This window comes from Lepidochelys kempii, chromosome 8, assembly GCF_965140285.1.
Source record: "Lepidochelys kempii isolate rLepKem1 chromosome 8, rLepKem1.hap1, whole genome shotgun sequence".
NCBI lineage: Eukaryota > Metazoa > Chordata > Testudines > Cheloniidae > Lepidochelys > Lepidochelys kempii.
Window position 1 is genome coordinate 104,442,889 of NC_136387.1, and position 18,039 is coordinate 104,460,927.

Below are 18,039 nucleotides of genomic sequence, written 5' to 3' on the forward strand. Positions count from 1 at the left end.
CCCTAATCATTTTTGTTGCCCTTCGCTGGACTCTCTCCAACTTATCCAATTCTTGTAGTGTGGGGTCCAAAACTGGACACAGTACTCCAGATGAGGCCTCACCAATGTCGAATAGAGGGGAACAATCACGTCCCTCAATCTGCTCGCTATGCCCCTACTTATACATCCCAAAATGCCATTGGCCTTCTTGGCAACAAGGGCACACTGCTTACTCATATCCAGCTTCTCGTCCACTGTCACCCCTAGGTCCTTTTCTGCAGAACTGCTGCCTAGTCATTCGGTCCCTAGTCTGTAGCTGTGCATTGGGTTTTTCCGTCCTAAGTGCAGGACCCTGCACTTATCCTTATTGAACCTCATCAGATTTCTTTTGGCCCAATCCTCCAATTTGTCTAGGTCCCTCTGTATCCTATCCCTGCCCTCCAGCATATCAACCACTCCTCCCAGTTTAGTATCATCCGCAAATTTGCTGAGAGTGCAATCCACACCATCCTCCAGATCATTTATGAAGATATTGAACAAAACCAATAGATAAGCTATTACCAGCAGGAGAGTGGGGTGTGGGGGGAAAGAAAACCTTTTGTAGTGGTAAACACCCATTTTTTCATGCTTTGTGTGTATAAAAAGATCTTCTGTACTTTCCACAGTATGAATCCGATGAAGTGAGCTGTAGCTCACGAAAGCTTATGCTCAAATAAATTGGTTAGTCTCTAAGGTGCCACAAGTACTCCTTTCCTTTTGACAGTAGTATGCAGATCTGCTACTTGGGATTAAGGGCCCTGGTGTGCTTAGTGCTTGCTGTACAAACATTTATGAAGAGACAATCCCTGATCTGAAGAGCTGACAGTGCATCTCTTTAGATCTTCAAGCAGTAGAACAAGTTATATTACTGCTGAAGCAGATGGAATTATGACTTAGAACTACCTAAAAGGAATTAATATCAGAGGTTCTAAGCACGCACAAATCCTGCTGTAGTAAATAGAAACTGCAAGTGCTCACACATCTGAAAAATCACAGCCTATATATATTTTTCAGAAAAGCTCCTTTAGAAACTTGCTCATTTTAAGAAAATAGGGTAAATTTTTATGGAAAATACTTCACAGAATCAGATTCTCATTTCTTTTAACTCTGTAGAAGTAGCATCAATTACACGAAGATGGATGAGTGATACCTAATTCCAAGCAGCGATTCTTGATTTCAAAGAGACAATAGTGCTTAATAAATAACTTTCTAGAATCAGATAGCTGGAGTGGAGACGGGAATGTCCTGAAGATTTCTTGGGGAAATATTTGTATGTTTTATGTGAATGCTTGTGACAGAGTGTCCATGATTTTTTTATTTTAATGGCTTAATGGTATAAAGAAAACTAACCATTAATCCATTCCAGCGTTTAGGGGCATATGTATCTTCACATTTATTTGAATTCGTCTCTCCTCCCCCTTTCATGCCCCCTAAGGATCAACCCACAGGTCCACACGCACCCTTCTCCTGACCTAGAACAGTGGGTCTAAACTAGTTATCCCTGGGGGTACACAGAGGTCTTCTAGGAGGTAAATAAATTCACTTAGATATTTGCCTAGTTTTACGATAGAGCTCGTAAAAGCACTAGCGAAGTCAGTAGAAACTACAATTTCATACAGACACTGATTTGTTTATACTGCTCCATATACAACGCACTGAAATGTAAGCACAATATTTCTATTCCAATTGATCGATTTTATAATTAGATGGTAAAAATGAGGACGTCAGCAGTTTTTCAGGAACCCTGTGCTGGGACACGTTTGTATTTTTATGTCTTGTAAGCAAGTTGATTTAAGTGAAGTGAAACATGGGCGTAGGCAAGACAGCTCAGACTCCTGAATAGGGTATAGTCTCTGGAAAGATTGAGACCCACTGTCGCGCAAGGCCGATGCAGCAGAGGGGCTTTAGGGGCCCACGGCACACAGGGAAGGTCTTTAAGGCTCCTCCTCTTCCCCTTTGGAGCGGAAGCGCCTCACTCTGACCTCAAGCCGCTCTCCCTCCGCTAAATAAAAGATTTATTTTTAATCAGTTTCGGTTGCAAGTCTCCGGGCTGGTGTGTTTTCTTCTTCCTTGTCGGGAAATGGCAGGAGCTTCGCGGGCTCGACCAGCAGCAGCAGCCAGGCTGAGGCGCAGCGTCCGCTTCCCCTCCCCCCTCTCGCTGCGGCGAAGGGAGAGAAGCACCTCCACCTCTTCCCGCCCTTTCTCTGCGGCGCGAGCCGCTGTCCGTCCCGGCGGCCGTTAAAGAGCCGTTGGAAGCGGCTCGTGGGCGCGCGCCTTGCAGCCCCTAGGGCAAGGGAGGGCGGCGCGCGCGCGCCCCCCTCCGCCGAGCTGCTGCCCTTTAGGGCCCCTCCCAGAGTCTCTCTGGCTGCAGAATGTTTGCAGCAGGTCACACGCCTGGGGGCACGTTGCAGGGGTGTGTACAGTTGTAGCTCGGGGCTCCCCGTTTAAAGGCGCCAGCCAAACCGCTCCTCCCAGCTAGTGTGTGTCGGTCTGTCAGTGAGGCCTCTAGAGAAGGTCACCTGGGATTGTAGTTTAATTTTGCCTGTAGTTTCATTATGTTACATTTCACTCAGATGCTCAGACCTTGGTATCCTCAGTTGCAACTTTACATCCCCCCCCCCAATTAAATGAGGTGAATTTCCCCAATATTTGCAGGCCAGGATTTAATTCAATTTAACTTTGGTTTTAGAGATGTAGATGGCGCTGATTCCCACATGAAAGCTATTGTTTCTTTGTGATACATGTTCACATACTGCCCTTATCACGGTAATATCTGAGCACCATCCAGAACTTAGATGTGGTTCTTTCATCCTCACCCCAAGGGGAGAATTGCATGCACAGTGGAGTGATTTGTTTTGGTAGGGTTTGGGGTTTTTTTTAAGTGTCCATGCTGTTTGTGTGAAGAGAAGTTAGGCTAAAGAAATGCACCTGGCACTTGGGAGTGGATGGTGGCAAAGTTTATGTTGGTCCTTAGTTCCTGTGGAAGTTTGTTCCACAGTGTGGGGGGGTCTAGCCCCTAAAAAAGCAGAGACCTGCCTTTTACCCATATGGTAAAAAGTTCCTTTGTACCTGAGGAGCAGCATTGTCTTCCAGAATTTTCCCCCTGAAGCTTTAGGTGGTCTTTTAGCTATGCTGGGCCCAGGCCACTGAGCTGAGCACTTTTCAAATAAGGATTGAAACCTTGAACTTCACTTGATAGTGTATGGTAAGATAGTATCCTAGAATCATAGAATAGCAGGGTTGGAAGGGACCTCAGGAGGTCATCTAGTCCAACCCCCTGCTCAAAGCAGGACCGATCCCCAATGAAATCATCCCAGCCAGGGCTTTGTCAAGCCAGACCTTAAAAACTTCTAAGGAAGGAGAGTCCACCACCTCCCTAGGTAACGCATTCCAGTGTTTCACCATCCTCCTAGTGAAAAAGTTTTCCCTGATATCCAACCTAAATCTCCCCCACTGCAACTTGAGACCATTACTCCTCGTTCTGTCATCTGCTACCACTGAGAACAGTCTAGATCCATCCTCTTTGGAACCCCCTTTCAGGTAGTTGAAAGCTGCTATCAAATTCCCCCTCATTCTTCTCTTCCGTAGACTAAACATCCCCAGTTCCCTCAGCCTCTCCTCATAACTCATGTATTCCAGTCCCCTAATCATTTTTGTTGCCCTCCGCTGGACTCTTTCCAATTTTTCCACATCCTTCTTGTAGTGTGGGGCCCAAAACTGGACACAGTACTGCAGATGAGGCCTCACCAGTGTCGAATAGAGGGGAACGATCACGTCCCTCGATCGGCTGGCAGTGCCCCTACTTATACATCCCAAAATGCCATTGGCCTTCTTGGCAACAAGGGCACACTGTTGACTCATATCCAGCTTCTCGTCCACTGTAACCCCTAGGTCCTTTTCTGCAGAACTGCTGCCGAGCCATTCGGTCCCTAGTCTGTAGCGGTACATTGGATTCTTCCGTCCTAAGTGCAGGACTCTGCACTTGTCCTTGTTGAACTTCATCAGATTTCTTTTGGCCCAATCCTCCAATTTGTCTAGGTTCCTCTGTATCCTATCCCTACCCTCCAGCATATCTACCTCTCCTCCCAGTTTAGTGTCATCTGCAAACTTGCTGAGGGTGCAATCCACACCATCCTCCAGATCATTTATGAAGATATTGAACAAAACCGGCCCCAGGACCGACCCTTGGGGCACTCCATTTGATACCGGCTGCCAACTAGACATGGAGCCATTGATCACTACCCGTTGAGCCCGACAATCTAGCCAGCTTTCTATCCACCTTATAGTCCATTCATCCAGCCCATACTTCTTTAACTTGCTGGCAAGAATACTGTGGGAGACAGTGTCAAAAGCTTTGCTAAAGTCAAGGAACAACACGTCCACCACTTTCCCTTCATCCACAGAACCAGTTATCTCATCATAGAAGGCAATTAGATTAGTCAGGCATGACTTGCCCTTGGTGAATCCATGCTGACTGTTCCTGTTCACTTTCCTCTCCTCTAAGTGCTTCAGAATTGATTCCTTGAGGACCTGCTCCATGATTTTTCCAGGGACTGAGGTGAGACTGACTGGCCTGTAGTTCCCAGGATCCTCCTTCTTCCCTTTTTTAAAGATGGGCACTACATTAGCCATTTTCCAGTCGTCCGGGACTTCCCCCGATCGCCATGAGTTTTCAAAGATAATGGCCAATGGCTCTGCAATCGCATCCGCCAACTCCTTTAGCACTCTCGGATGCAACGCATCTGGCCCCATGGACTTATGCACGTCCAGCTTTTCTAAATAGTCCTGAACCACTTCTTTCTCCATGGAGGGCTGGTCACCTCCTCCCCATGCTGTGCTGCCCAGTGCAGTAGTCTGGGAGCTGACCTTGTTCGTGAAGACAGAGGCAAAAAAAGCATTGAGTACATTAGCTTTTTCCACATCCTCTGTCACTAGGTTGCCTCCCTCATTCAGTAAGGGGCCCACACTTTCCTTGACTTTCTTCTTGTTGCTAACATACCTGAAGAAACCCTTCTTGTTACTCTTAACATCTCTTGCTAGTTGCAACTCCAGGTGTGATTTGGCCTTCCTGATTTCACTCCTGCATGCCCGAGCAATATTTTTATATTCATCCCTGGTCATTTGTCCAATCTTCCACTTCTTGTAAGCTTCTTTTTTGTATTTAAGATCAGCAAGGATTTCACTGTTAAGCCAAGCTGGTCGCCTGCCATATTTACTATTCTTTCTACACATCGGGATGGTTTGTCCCTGTAACTTCAATAAGGATTCTTTAAAATACAGCCAGCTCTCCTGGACTCCTTTCCCCCTCATGTTATTCTCCCGGGGGATCTTGCCCATCATTTCTCTGAGGGAGTCAAAGTCTGCTTTTCTGAAGTCCAGGGTCCGTATTCTGCTGCTTTCCTTTCTTCCTTGTGTCAGGATCCTGAACTCAATCATCTCATGGTCACTGCCTCCCAGGTTCCCATCCACGTTAGCTTCCCCTACTAATTCTTCCCGGTTTGTGAGCCGCAGGTCAAGAAGAGCTCTGCCCCTAGTTGGTTCCTTCAGCACTTGCACCAGAAAATTGTCCCCTACATTTTCCAAAAACTTCCTGGATTGTCTGTGCACCGCTGTATTGCTCTCCCAGCAGATATCAGGGTGATTGAAGTCTCCCATGAGAACCAGGGCATGCGATCTAGTAACTTCTGCGAGTTGCCGGAAGAAAGCCTCGTCCACCTCATCCCCCTGGTCTGTTGGTCTATAGTAGACTCCCACCACGACATCACCCTTGTTGCTCACACTTCTAAACTTAATCCGGAGACTCTCAGGTTTTTCTGCAGTTTCATACTTGAGCTCTGAGCAGTCATACTGATCTGTTACATACAGTGCAACTCATATAGTATAGACAGTGAGGGACAGTTTACAAGTCTAAATAACCCCCATACAAACCTTTAAAGAAACCCCAAATGCCACATAGACACTGCTTTTTTACCCACACTGTGGACCAAGCATAACTTTCTTTAATACCTTTCTCTTGTCAACAAATGTCTTAATATTGTGCCCCACCTACCTTAGTTCTTTATATCTAATTACATTTAAAAACTGTGTAGTTACCTTTAACGTTCCATTTTCTTTTATTTTCTTAATAGCTGCAAATGATGATTCTTGGAGTAAGTATATATATGTGTCTACAGCATGTTATATGATTTTATTTGTAACTTCCTTGCTAATTGTTTTATATAGTTTGTGCTTTTATTGTAAAAGTTTAACTTTGCTTTTTAATTTGGCTCAGGAAGCAACAGTTGAAAGATATTGCAGCTAGATGTTTCTGTTACTCTTCTAATTTCTCTAAATCCAGTTTCAACGTATTAAACAAAAATATAGTTAATAAAACAACAGTTCACTTAGGTGAAAACCTATAAAAGGAATCCACTTAAAATAGTACTAGTCTGAGGCAATATTCCTCTCCTGTTTATTTTAGTGGGTGCAGGATCAGGTTCTATCTGTTTAACAGGTTTCTATCATGTTAGAAAGGAGAGACCCTGTTTGGTTTTTGTTATGTAAAGACTCAAAGTATGATTTTCACTTTCTCTATTACTGTTTTTTACTGCAAAATCTCTTGAAGAACTTGTCAAAGGGAAGTTTAAAATCTATACAGTTGTATAATATAAAATTATCTGCAATAGTATAATTACCTCTTTTAGCTGATTATCCTGTTTTTTAATGTAACTAGGCATTACAGTAACAACAGGAATGGCGTGAAATTAGAATGTGGAGGCGGGGGGGGGGGCAGGGGAAGAAATGTGAAAAAATGTGAAAACTACTGTGCTTTAACAAATTTTTCCATTATGTGGCTCTTTCTTGACATCAGACTTTTTGCCTGCTCTACTATGGCTGCAAAATAAGTTGCTTTCAGCTTAATATAGTCATTTATGCAATGTATGAAATAAAAGTGAGAACCTGCTAGCACAATGTATTCGAGCCAATCATAATCACGTTATTGGCATGCTTCTATTTCCTCCAAGATGTACCAATTAAAAAAGTCTGCTATGTACAGCTTTGTGCCATTGTCTTTGTGGGAGCAATCTATTAAGTTTTCCTGACCTCAGGTTAGAGGTTTTTCTACAAAGTGGAGACTGGATCAAAGAATAGATGCTAATTTAAAGGCGTGCTGTGCTACCAGATCAGAATTTCTATGCTTGAAAGATTAGCACCACATGCACAAAGCACTTAGATTAATTAATTTTTCAACACAGCAGAGCTTCTGGAGACTCACAAAAGTATATGTATATATTTTATTGATTTTTATAGCAGTATCAACAAAATTATGATTAAATGTTAAAATTAAATAAAAATGAATAATAAACATGTGTTTTTATCCTCCCCCCCTCCTTAAAATGCTGTATCTTCTTAATGTACTGCAGGTACAGAAGGATGCAGCTAACCCAAATGTAAGGCTCTACGAATATATAAATCTAGTCAAATAACAGTAAAACGATAGTGACATGTTACTTACACTAAGAATACAATACAAATGGATTATATTAGTGCTAACTAGTGTAGTTAAGGTTGTAGTGATGGGGGAAAAATACATGGTCATCTTGTCCATCTACCCGCCAATGCAGGATTGTGTCCTTCAGTATATTTTTTAGATCTTTGGCCAGTAAATTTTTAAATGTCTCAAGTAACATAGCTTCAACCATTTACTTTGAAATATTCAGTGATCCCCATCAATTTGCTTATGCAGCCAGTTTTATAAATCAAGAATTTTCTATGAAATAAAGTAATCTTATTTTATTTTTACATTTATTTTTAAAAAGTCTAGACGGTAAAAAGTTCTGTTCAACCAATTTAAATTTTTAATGTTTGAAATTAGAAATATAAACCTGTTGACTGCTGCTCAAGTTTTACATTACACTAAAGGTACCCTATAAGGGTTAGTAAATGCTCCTTGATCATAACTGACACTACTATGAAGGAATCAAGTCTCCCTTTTGTAATTAGTATATTTCGTATTTTTGTTCATATTTAGGACATGATAGAATCTTATCAATTTAAATTGAGATATACATCAAAGGGACCACAGATGGATGTATTCAAGTGAATAGCTACAGAATTAATTCTATGAAAGACAAACAAAACATTAAAAAAGGAAAATAAGATCTTAAGATGTGATTCACTGAACAATTAATCTGTGCTTTATTCAGCAGCATTTATGCACACAAATTGAATGTATTTTTTAAAGTGATTTGTAAGAAAGGTTTGAGCAAAAATGTTAGAATACCACCAATATGCCATACTGCTTACCTACAGCATACACTGTAAATTTACTTAGTTCTCCCTTCTAAAGTTATTGCAAGTGACAAATATTTTGATTTCACCAGTTCAAGAAAGACTGAAACACCTGACTTACTTCTTGCAAATAGTGATCTTCAGTATGATAAAATATGTATCTGTATCTAGAATGTTTTACTTTAACCTGTATATAAAGAATTTTAAATGTCAGATAAATCCTTACAACTCCTTACTTATTTTTCCCTTAGCAATAAGAAAACTAATGTAACAAATGATACAACAGAAGACATAAAGAGGACCTGTCTTCTTCTAATTCATAACCTCTATTTTCTGATGGAAAATATTGTTTCTCTTCCTTATGATGTCTCTCTCACTATGAAGCTATTTTATTATGCAGATGGCAAGTATTGGGATTTATTTGTAAAACTTTATTTAAACAAACAAAAAAATCTGAATAGAATGGAACACATACATTTTACACAAAGAGGAAAAAAAGACAAAAAATAAAGTAAAATTAATATGATATGTACCAGTTATCATTTTGCCTATATCTTACATCGCTTTCTCCCACCTTTTGTCTCTTGTGTATTTATATTGTCAATATAAAAACAACAAGGAGTACTTGTAGCACCTTAGAAACTAACACATTTATTTGGGCATAAGCTTTCGTGGGCGAAAACCCACTTCATCAGATGCATGGAGTGGGAAAAAAACAGTAGGCAGGTATATACACACAGTACATGAAAAGATGGGAGTTGCCTTAGCATGTGGGGGGTCAGTGCTAACGAGACAATTCAATTAAAGTACAAATACAATACTTCCATGTAGGGACCAGCTCTTTCTGTGTTTGCACAGTGCCAGCAGAAGGATATGCCAATTCCAACTGGGGCCTCTAGGCACTACTGTATTACAAATAAATAAGTATGATATGAAAAGCAGAATTGTCTCTAATAAAATTAGTTTTAAATTTTCCTTTAGGTATCAGAGAGTGAGTCTTCAGGCATGGGAATGACCTTCAATTTTTATCATCATAGATCTTCATACTCCACATTTTGTTCTTAGTCACTTAACATGTACTTAAAGTAAACATCTGATCAGTCTCCATAATGCCAGAATAAAATGACAACTAAATTGTAAATATTTGAAAATCATAGGTCTTTTTTAAATATGTACCTGTTTCCTGTTTAAAGGAATTAAGCACTGTTCACACAAATAGAATTCCCCACATGTTTAGAAATGAGTTACTATTACTACTATTAATAATCATGATGAATGATTATTAGTGTAGTGCATTTATGAGCAAGAGGATTCTCTCAGGTGTGTGTTTGTTTTTAATAGTGACCCCTCCAGAATACCAGCCTCCTGGCTTTAGAGAGGGAGAGTCAGAGTTTATCTTATTCGAAGGCATACCTGTGCTTGTGAAGGTGGGAGAAATAGAAACATCTTTCCATATGTTAAAGCTGAAGATTATTAAAAAGGAGGAGAGGATAGATTCAATGGATATACATGGTATCCTGAAAGAATGTAGAGAAGATGCAGAGAGAGAAAAGGAACAGGTACAAATATCTAGCAAAAATGCATGTTCCTTTTTATTATCACTATATTTCATATGTGCATCCACAAAAATTATTAGGCAAAGAATCTTTTTCAAGGTGTGGCTGAGTAAATTTTTTTCCAAGATCCCATTTTCTTAAAAATCTTCTAAAATAAAAAGAATTGCTCATGAAAAGCTGTTTCCTCTAGCCCACTAACAGTACAATTATTATAAACTTAATTATCAATTGATCTGTCATGGGATAATAACCACAGAAAATATTACTACTGTTTTTCCTATGTATTATTGTTAATAAAAAAGAGACTATGCTTGCCAGTGTAGCATAGTGTTTTAATGCATATATTCTGGAAAGCAGCTAACAGAAGGCATGATCATCAATATGAAACAGTTTGATTTTCTTCCCTGGATGCTGTGGTAGATATAGGGTTGCCAGGCATCCGGTTTTTGACTGGAACACCAGTCGAAAAGGGACCCTTGTGCCACGGCTCCAGTCAGTACCGCTGACCGGGCTGTTAAAAGTCCAGTCGGTGGCGCAGCAGGGCTAAGGCAGGCTCCCTGCCTGCCCTGACTCCGCGCAGCTCCCAGAAGCAGCTGGCATGTCTGGTCCCTGGGTGCAGGGACAATCAGGGAAGCTCTGTGTGCTGACCCTACCCGCAACACTGGGTCTGCAGCTCCAGTGGCCGGGAGCTGTGGCCAATGGGAACTGGGGGGCAGCGCCTGTGGGTGTGGGTAGTGCGCACTGCACAGAACCGCCTGGCCCCTGCGCCTAAAAGCTGGATCTGCCGGCTGCTTTCAGGAGCAGCGTGGAGACAGGGCGGGCAGGCAGGGAGCCTGCCTTAGCCCCGCTGCCCCACCAACTGGGAGCCGCCCGAGGTAAGTGCCGTCCGGCTGGACCCCACACCCGGAACCCCCTCCCTCACCCTAGCTCCCTCCCAGATCGCACACCCCTATCCATACCCCAACCCCATGCCCCAGGTAGGAACCCAAACTCCCTCCCAGTGCCCAACCCCTCCTACCCCCCCGCATACCAACCCCCTACCCCAGCCCTGAGCCTCCTCCTGCACCCCAGTCCCACCCAAGAGCCCACACCCCAGCTGGAGCCCTCATCCCCTACCCCAGCCCAGTGAAAGTGAGTGAGGATGGGAGAGAGTGAGCAACAGAGGGAGGGGGGCTGGAGTGGGTGGAGGCGGGGCCTCAGAGAAGGGGTGGGGCCTTGGGGCAGGGTAAGGGTGTTTGGTTTTGTGCAGTTAGAAAGTTGACAACCCTAGGTAGATAAACAGTACACAACAGCCAGTACTGCACATCACAACTATAGGCCAGATTCCTGTTTACATTAAGGCCCCTTTACAGCACTCTGGTAGTGTAAAGATTTACCCCTACTTTGAGGCCTGTTCACACTGCCAGAGTAGCATGAAGAGGCCTTAATTCAAAAGAGAATATGGCCTTGAGTCTCCTAGAGGATTTGTATCCATTATATAAGTAGACTAGCCTGATAAGCACAATGATGAGGGTAATATAAATAATTAGATACTGCATACAGAGTTATTTACCTTAAAAGTTTAAACTACTTCATTGTTTTACCTTTAATGCCATTTTTCACCTGTACTTTTAAATCAACATTTCTGGCTCATTACTTGTTACAAATACATTACAATCCAACTTCTAAATCTGCACAAAAACCTTTGATTATATAATTTGTGCCTTTTTTTCTTTATGATGTGTAAAGAAAGCCAGAATTTTTTTACGCATTTAAAAAAGGTTTGTTGTGTTTCTAACCTCAGAAATGTCAAGCCTTATCTTTTTTGTTTTTGTTGGAGGACTACTCTGAGGTCTCAGCCATGTATTGTGAGCTTTCTCAGCTCTTAACTGAAGGGGCAGGGATGTTTAATTTAAATACACAGATTTTTTCTCTCAAACATTTATAAGGTATTTGAGTTAAATAGGTATTAGCAAGTACAAATAAAAAAACAGTTTTAAATTGCTTTCCCCTCCCCCACTTCAGCTAAGTGGGTTTCATACTCTCAATATAGTGATGTCACCTCCTGTTGGACTTCTTAGGCTCATACCATGTATAATATGTTTCAAATGACAAGGTATGGTGATATCTGTTTTAATCCTGGTTCATGTCAAATATTGCATTTTAATAGAAGTCTCTTTGTATTTGTTTCCTTTGAAGAGGCTGGATCCTTTAGGAGAATACATTAATACAGGTAGGCTCCATGTTCTTTGTTTAGATCTAAATACATGTATTTACATTTTGCACAATGCATTTATTTATTATGTTTTTTATCTGTGTTACATTTGAATGTACAGGTCGAGATTTGTAATGGTGTTTATTTTACATTTTAAAAAGGCATTTCTTCTTTCTCTCTTATTTTAAGATTACACTAGTTTTTAGCGGATATACAGATTTAAAGCCTGCACTTGCTGCCTTTGAAGCCAATGAGAGTTTTGCTGTTTATTTCAATGGGAGCAGAATAGAACCATATGTAATTTTTGGCACCATTTACTTTACTTTTAGGGCTGTGACCGATGGTCATGTAAACATCATACACACAAGCTACTGAAAATGTAAATCCATCATTACAACTGAGTCCTTGCTGGACACAGTTTTATCATATTTACAGTTTGAAATATGAGCTTGGGTCTTATTTTAATTTTTCATTGATTCTTATGTTTTCACATCAAATGATACAATTTGAATAAATGTGTAATGATGCCACCAGAAAAAAATATATAGCAAATACTGCCCCTTTCACCAGTGGATGGAGCACCCATATGAAGGAGAAACAGGAGTGGTGGTAATTGTGTGAAGTAACAGGCCGAACTCATACACAGTTGCACAGAGTGGGTTGTTAGAGATCGCCATGAGATGCTTCAGCACCAATGGAGAAGTTGCGTTAAGACCACTTTTTCCTATCTTTCCCCACTCAAAAATTCATGGCACCTGTATTCTGGATATTTTAATATATGTAGTCCAAAGGGAAGCACAATCTGAATATTAAACCAAGAAATCATAATTATGGTGTAATAAAGAACTGCTGTCTTGTTGATAATGAAGATGTCATTTTTAAATATAGAAAAAAAAGATTATCTTAAAACTGATGCAGAATCAAAAATAAAGACCTTTCAACCACTAGATCACCATAACAAATTATATATCATTCCATTTGCCGGTTTAGAAAATTCCTGGTGAAAGCTTCTTGATTGCAAGAACTTGCTAAATTCAATATTTATTTTTAATATCAGAGCATTTCACATAGGAAAAAAAAGTCTTGTGTCTAGGGCATAGGATTGGGAGTCAGGAGACGTGATTTCTGTTTCTTGTTCTGCCACAAACTTCATATGTGATCTTAATCATTTTACCTCTCTGTGTCTGAGTTTATCCAGATGTAAAATGGGGATAATATACCTACCTACGTCACAGGACTCAAGGTAGCAATATAAAAATAGTTTAAAAGTGCTGATGTACTAGTGATGAGCATAATGTCCATGAATATAAACACATACAAATAATTTTTAAAAAATTATTCTAAATAGCAGGTTTCAGAGTAGCAGCCGTGTTAGTCTGTATTCGCAAAAAGAAAAGGAGGACTAGTGGCACCTTAGAGACAAACCAATTTATTTGAGCAAATAAATGCTCAAATAAATTGGTTAGTCTCTGAGGTGCCACTAGTACTCCTTTTCTTTTTTCTAAATAGCAGAACTTTTAGTGTACAAAGTAGAATAAAATCTCACTGGAGTAAAAGATAAATGTATTTTTATAAATGTCTTTTTTAGAATATGAACCACCAGGATCTGAAGAGGAATTTGTTGATAAATGCCACAAGGTATGTTCATAGTCTATTTAGAGCCAAATCCTGGCCCCATACAAGCCAAAGCACAAACACGCTGTGTAATCAAATGTGCTATAAAGTACCTAGTCATAATAGCATAGTTATCCTGCTGCAAAAGAATGGGTTGTCAACATGGGGCTTGCTCATTATGCTGTAAGGTGTGCTTTGCTGCTACTTCTTAAAGGCCCAGTGTATGCATAGTAAGCAGTGCTGGCTTATACCTGAATAGCGTACTCTCTCACTGGACTGGACTTTCGGCCAAATCTGACTCGTCATTGAAACTTCACTCATTATGGGCATGCAATCATGGGGTGTTGTGTATACAAGCCTACAATTTTCCTGGCAAGATTTCCCATGGCCATGTATATCAGAGGCCACTGCGAGGATTAGTGAGACTTGAGCTGTCATATAGTTTGACTGCTTGACCCCTCTCTTCCCTTGGGTACCAGCATAGAATTGAGCCTTTACTGTTTTCTAGTCATTGTGAAATTAGTTGTATAGTAAAAACTGAGCAGAATAATCCTATTTGTCTGATGTTTGTATTCTGGATTTCTATCATCATTTCTATCATTGTTATATCATCAAGGCTATTAACTGAGAGCATCGCATCCTGAAGGGACACAGTGCAAGCTCCTGCAGGATTCTGGCTTGGCTGGATTTGCCGCAGGGAGCCACAGAAAGACACAAAGATCACTGGTGCTAAAGGACCAGTCTCAGGAGTCATGGAGGTCACGGGCCTGCCCTTCTGGAACTGTGTGGGTCCTTGGGTCCACTCCTGGCCCACTAAAGGGGTCACTCCCCAGAGACTGGTTACAGGCTGGGGCATCAACCATACCCCATGACACATGGGTAGAAGGCCTTCCTAGAATCTCCTTAGTGCTCCCTCCTGCTCCAGCCCTGTCCCTAGCCCAGCTGCTGGATTGTCCAGAAGTCAGCCTTTTAGCTGCCTTCCACAGTTCCAGTACTTGGGCAATCCTCCCTCCGCTGGATCCAAGGCTTTTATAGAGCCCTTTATGCCACCCTGGCCCTTTTCCCCAATGTAAAGGGGCTGGAGTGGGAGCAAGGATCTACCCCTAAGACTATGTTAGCTTTTGTAGTAAAGTTGTGTTGTAACTTTCAGTTCCAAATGTTCTGTATGCAGTACTGCCTGTGCCACAAGTTCAAAAATCATGGGTAAGATACCAAAAAAATCATGAGATTGCCCCCAAATAGGGACATTTAGAAAAAGGTTATGGTGCGGTTTTCAGCTGCCTTTTGATTTTTGAACACAGCCTGTCCACCCACAAGGTGCGGGAGACCATTAGTGTTGCCAGTTCTCCCAGATTTATTGAGTTAGGTGATTTTGAACCCCAACTACAGGAGCTCTTGCTGGCTACCTGATGGTAAGAAGCTGGAAGCTCCACACCAAAGTCCAACGTTATAATTAATCTGTCTACTCCCACATCTGCCCATCCCCTACACCAGCCCAGCAATTAATTCTGCCCCCTGCCAACCCATCCATGAATCCTGTCTCTCCAGTTCCCGTATCTGTCTGCCCCTTACCCCCACCTCTGCTCCTCCTGCTGCTGCAGAGGTTCTTCACCTCCCTTCTCCTGGACCTGGGGAAGCAGCTGCAGCAGTGTTCTCTTCCCAGGCCTGGAAGGGGGGCAACTCCAGAGGCTCTTCATCCCCTTCTCAAGCTTGGTGTGGCAGGGATGAAGAGAGGAGGGGGTAGAGCAGAGAACAGACTGATCTACTGTTCACAGCAAGGAAGGAGGCCCAGAGAGCCAGGCCTCCCTGAGTTGCTGGGGTCTGTCTGCTCCCCACTCCCTCCTATAAGAGTGGTGTTGCCAGCTCCCTCTCCACTCCTCAAAAAGTTCCTGGTTGCTTCTTGTAACAGTTCTGATTGGAGGCTCTTCCCCAGAGGCTGAAAAGTGGACAAGGCAGCCAATCAGGGGAAATTTTCCCTCAAACTGGACTGAAATTCCCAAGCTTTTCCACGCATGGCTCCAGCCCCAGTCAAAAATCACAATGCTGAGAATGGAAATAGATTATGCTGGTCTCCACAGACGTTTCTTAAAGTGATTCCTTCATGAAATCTTTAACAACTGAGCATGGAAGTTGTACACAAAATTATCATTAAAAAATTACATGATTTGTGCATGTAACTTCTGTGCCTTTGAAAATTTACTTCTATAAATCATAAATCTTTCAAGTGAATACATGCTTTTTGAATTTAAGCAAGTTAGGATTAGGTGGTAAAATTGAAGACAACTGAAATCAATGTACTTACCAGATCCCCTAAAGAGGGTTTTCTGCTGTTCCCATGTAGCAGTAAACTCCATGCCCTTCTAGAAGCTCTTTGTGTGTGTGATAATATGCAAGCTTCGCTGTTGGGCAAAGCTGGATTCCTGCTGCCCTGCCTGTATTTGGGTCTCCCACTTGGAAAAAACAATCAGTCCTGCCATCTTGTGCTAAAAGCGTATCTATTCTTTTGGGTTGTTATTTTAAATATATATAGAAAATTTCTTCATGCTGTAAAATTTCAGCACACTTTAAAGGACTGGCTCCTGCAAAGCCCTATCATGTAAGAACTCAGTATGACTTCAGCAGGACTATTTGAGAGAGAGTAAAGGCTGCAGTAGTAGGGCTGGCTTTCACTGAAGTTAATGGCAGAATTCCCTGTCATTTAAAAGTAAGCAGATTTGGAACCACAGTCTGTAAAGTCAACTGTCAGTCTCATTATTCTTAATGCTACTCTTTGCATGGGGCTGGACAAATAAAGTACTCATAAGTGCTGGGAAATCTGTTAATAACCAAACACAGAACTCCTCATTCAGTGTTTGCTCAAACTTCCTTTGAAGTCAGTGAACGTTTTCCAGGATTTAGCCCATGTTTAATAGTCACCAAAGTTTCTGGCCACCATAATGAGGAGTCCACTTATACAATATTGTATACAATAAAAATTACGCTTCTGACAAAGGGTGAGAAGCCAGTCAAACTACCATGTGGATCCAGACTCTGGTCCCACGATCCCTTGGTCCAGCACTGTAGAAAGAGAGTGCTCAGCCCCTACAGGCAGCGATTGCCTCAAGTGAACACTTCTGGCTCACACGCACAGTGGCACTGATGGTATACAATCATTTTCATTCAGAGGGAGCGTTGCTGCAACAAGGAGGAGTAAGAAAGTGGAAAATAGGGAATCCTGCAGGAAATCTCCAGCCCCCTGGTCAAAATCCATAAAATAAGTGCCTACTCTTCCACAACTGAAGTTAGTGGCAAAACTCTGGTTGACTTCAGTGGGAGAAAGACTAGGCCCTCAGTTATCTTCTTCCACACTTTTTGGTGTTCATCTTATAACAGGCACCTGTCTAATCAATAGTTGTCACCATTTATTCAATTCTTATATAAAAACCTGCATTTTTTTCCCTTTAAGGTCAATGATGAAGCTACAAGAAAAAGGAAGATATCAAAGAAAAAGAAGAATAAATAAGGAATTTATGCATGTGCAAGTACTTTGAATTCAGTTAAGCCCACAAGAAGTATTTTGGTTGCTTGAAATATACTGAAGAGATTTTTATTTTCAAACTGAAGAAGGAATTTAGTTCAAGCAGCTGTTTTTAAATCTTTTCATTCTCCAATTCTAATATACTCAGACTGTTTTTAAAGGGAAAAAGTAACTTATTTTATGAACATTTATAAATAAAAGGTGTTATGAAAAAATAAATTTATCTACAAAATACAACTGAACAGCTAGGCTTGGTGTTTTTCATTACTGAATTTTAAGTGCTTCCATTAAATTTGACATTTGAAATCAGCTAACTACATTTTCATGGTGGTGTCCAAGAATGATTCATTCCTCACCTTGCCCCAACAGGTCAGACTCTGCCCTACAGGTCTTAAAGTTTCACAGTGGGGTTCCCTTTAATCCCCCATATATATATATATATATATTGAACTTTTATTTACTTCTGTAAGACTGTCTTGGTGTTGTACCCCCATCTAGCAGGAAGGGAAAGTGACCACCTACAACAGTGATGCTCCATAAATTGGTTACTAAAAGGCATAAAAGATACAATCCAATTCCCTTTGAAGTCATCCAGAGTTGGACTGAGTAATTCATGATTACAAAGCTGTCACTCTCCTCTAGAGCTCCATGGAATTGGATGAGTGCCACAAGCACAAGGAGCATGCACTCTGATGCAGCTCTCCTAGTCAGGTTTTTGATACGCTCAACATTGAAGGGACAATTCCTGAAAGATGGAGAGCATTTACCAATCCTACTTAAATCAAAGGGAGTTCTAGGTGCTCAGCACTTCTAAGGATTTATTCCTATGCTGTAATCAAAGCATCAGGACAAATATAACAAAGATGAAC

At 41.4% G+C, this 18,039-nt stretch overlaps 1 long non-coding RNA gene across 1 annotated transcript; it reads left to right on the forward strand.

Annotated features, from left to right (window-relative positions):
* Positions 1-1,917: 1,917 nt before the first annotated feature.
* LOC140916355 (uncharacterized) lies at positions 1,918-17,397 on the forward strand. The gene is made up of 5 exons (XR_012160512.1): positions 1,918-2,071; positions 6,147-6,167; positions 12,024-12,057; positions 13,628-13,677; positions 17,099-17,397. It is a non-coding gene; the product is annotated as an uncharacterized LOC140916355 (long non-coding RNA).
* The last annotated feature ends 642 nt before the right edge of the window (positions 17,398-18,039 follow it).